At 34.3% G+C, this 2970-nt stretch overlaps 1 long non-coding RNA gene across 1 annotated transcript; it reads right to left on the reverse strand.

The window, feature by feature from the left end:
- Positions 1-1329: 1329 nt before the first annotated feature.
- LOC113286799 lies at positions 1330-2702 on the reverse strand. Its single transcript, XR_003329522.1, has 3 exons — positions 2643-2702; positions 2484-2534; positions 1330-1515 (listed from the first exon to the last, which is right to left on the reverse strand). It is a non-coding gene; the product is annotated as an uncharacterized LOC113286799 (long non-coding RNA).
- Between the last annotated feature and the right edge of the window lie 268 nt (positions 2703-2970).

A 2970-nucleotide genomic window follows, 5' to 3' on the forward strand; every position in this document is an offset into this window, starting at 1 on the left:
GAATTCGATACTGAGGCCGGTCTTGGCACAAATCCAAAGTTCAACTTTGGGCATCAAAATTTTAGAGCATCAATCTATTTTGTTTTTTCTTGTTTTATGATCAATCCGATTAATGCGATGTCAATTTTGGACAAAAGTTTGAAATTTTTTAATTAGTTTGTTGGTATTCTTTAATAAACTATTGAAAGGGTAGTAAAAGCTTTTTTTGTTTTTTTCCTAAAATCTACACAGATTAAGAAACACGTTTACTATTTACTCTTTACAACACATCCACTTCTTATTTTTCTTTAATTTTGTATTCTTTTTTTATATAAAGAAAAATCCTTTTGTCTGACATGGTACCACTTCATTCAATTTTACATTTTCTAAGAATTTAAAGTGTCATGTGGTAACACGACGAGTTTAAAATGAAAGGGCAGAATGGCAAAGGGATACATAATTAAATTCATTTTTATTTTTTTGCCAAATTATAGACATGTCTTTCAGAAGAATCAACAATATTTTTCAAATAATGGGTTTAAAATGAAGGCATGCAACTTATATCACAATTGTCCATTGTTTTCAAGAAAATATCACATTTTTCTATTATATGTTTAACACATAAGGCATATTTTTATGATTAAGTTTAGGGCTGTTCATGGTCGGTTTTGGTTCGGTTTTTAGCCAAACCAAAACCGAAACCAATACTATCGGTTTCTTAAAATATGAACCAAACCAATCCATTAACCATTGGTTCGGTTTCTTAATGGTTCTAGCCGGTTTCGGTTTATTCCAGCGGTTTATCGGTTAACCGGCTGCTATGTCAGTTTCAGGAAACTGACAGTTCAAATCTAAGAAAAAAAAACATGGTTTAAAGATTTTCAAACCTACCTACAGGCTACATACATTCCCATTCCATACACAATCCAAATTCATAACTTTCTCGTACTCAAACAGTTCCATAACATCTCTCCGTACAGTGATACGAGATGGTATCTTGAATCTACTCTCAAGTACCTTGCAAAATTCTCGGAAACCTTCCCCCTCAACTATTCTAAAACGCTGCTCATCCACTATGATGAATATAATCAATGCTTTTCTACACGAATCCTGACAAAAAGTTACAGCAACTAACTTTTCATCTTCTCCCAGCCTAGCAGGTTCAAAAGAAAGAGTCGACTGATCAGAATCCTTAGGAATAAGATTCAGACACTTTCTTAAATGGTTATTCAAGGAGCCGGTCCCATGTGTAGAAGAGTCAGCTTTCATTCTCTGTTTACATTTCTTGCAAGTTACCATTATTGAAGGAGGAGGGTCCATATCAACGTGATCCCAAACCCATGAAGTTTTCTTCCGCTTCTTAGAAGCTGGTGCAGTGACAGTGATGGTACCAGCATCGGAAACATTGGCAGCTGGTGCAGATGGAGCTTCACCAGCAGTTGGTACTTTTGCAACTGAACTAACTTCAGTAGAGGCGTTAGAAGATCTTGGAGGAGGATGTAGTGGTGGCAACAATGCATTTGAGTTAACGGAAGCCTGAATATAAAAAAGGCAGAAATTCAAATCAGATAACATGTAAAAAAAGCATATCAAAGTGCATTCAAATACTACTTATTAAAAAGATAAGTTTCTTGTTTATTAATCCTTCGTGTGTTTCAAAAAGAACAAGAAAAAAAAATCCTTCGTGGGCACAGACGCACAGTAAGCTGGTCATAGATTTCTGAAGGAAGAAAATGAAGAGATCTTCTTCCACTGCATACATTAGATATAGACCTACTAGGAAAAGAAAAAAAAATCATTTCTTTCTACTCCTTCTCTGAGAGATTGTTGACGATTCTATTTGACTAATTGACTTAACATTAACATTAACATTGATACAGAACTGAAGTTGAACGTGAACATGATTTTACACAAAAAAAAAATCCCTAATTGACTTATACAATAACATGATTAGATTTTGCCAACTTTCCCTAATTCATCCTTTTTTTTTTCTTTTTTTGTTGTTGCATAAGCACAAAATTAATGTTATAATCCTAGCATAAAGTTTACCACATTGAACTGCCTAACCATTACCTACCAACAATTACACCCCCATTGAGCAATGAAATAAGCACTAGGACCAACTGCCAAGTGCAGAACTGCCACACCCATTCCAGGGTCTGAAACTACCAAGGGAAATGAAGCTCATAAATTAGCTTCACTTGGCTAGTCAAAACCTGATTACTTTCAGATTGACGAATTGATCAAGACAAAAAAAGACAGATAAAAGTGATTTTTAGTCCAATACTTTCAATAAACCTTGTCAAGACCACAAACCACAAAAGCACTAATTAAGACACAAGGACACCTTAGAGTAAGGTTGGATAACCAAAAACTAAACGATAGATACAAGTAAAAAAGGGAGACGAATCTTATCATGTGCCTGCAGTTATAACACTCTTAATCCTAGCATAAAGCAAATTTTAGAATCCTATTTTTCTAATTCTTGAGGAAAAATATCTTACTGGTGTTGATCCTGATTCCTCCATAGTTGAATCAAAGAAATCAACTTAATCCTGCAAAAAAACAAAACATGCAAAATCAAATCATTTTAGTAAACCCTGGATTAAATATAAATCATGTAAATCAAGTAACCCAAGTTACATAAATGATAAATATGATACCTCTTAAAAGAAATTAGATGTTCACTTGTTTATTTCGTCTGAAGAATGAAGATGATACCTTCTACTAGTGAACCCTAGATAACACTGACAGGTTACAATTACAAACTCATATGAACAGATTTCGCCTGAAAAGAAGGAGGAGGAGAAGGAGAAGAAGAAGAAGAATGAGGGGAGGGGATGATTAGATTCTACTAGAGTTTAGAGAATCGCAACCATGACGTCTCAACTTTCTGTTCTATGAACTGAAGAGTGAAGAAGGAGGCGAAGATGTGAAGTGAAAATTAGGTCGACGAATGTATACTTGGGTTATAACTTAAGAAATATGAAG

The sequence above is a fragment of the Papaver somniferum genome, chromosome 6 (assembly GCF_003573695.1).
Source record: "Papaver somniferum cultivar HN1 chromosome 6, ASM357369v1, whole genome shotgun sequence".
NCBI classification, from domain to species: domain Eukaryota; kingdom Viridiplantae; phylum Streptophyta; class Magnoliopsida; order Ranunculales; family Papaveraceae; genus Papaver; species Papaver somniferum.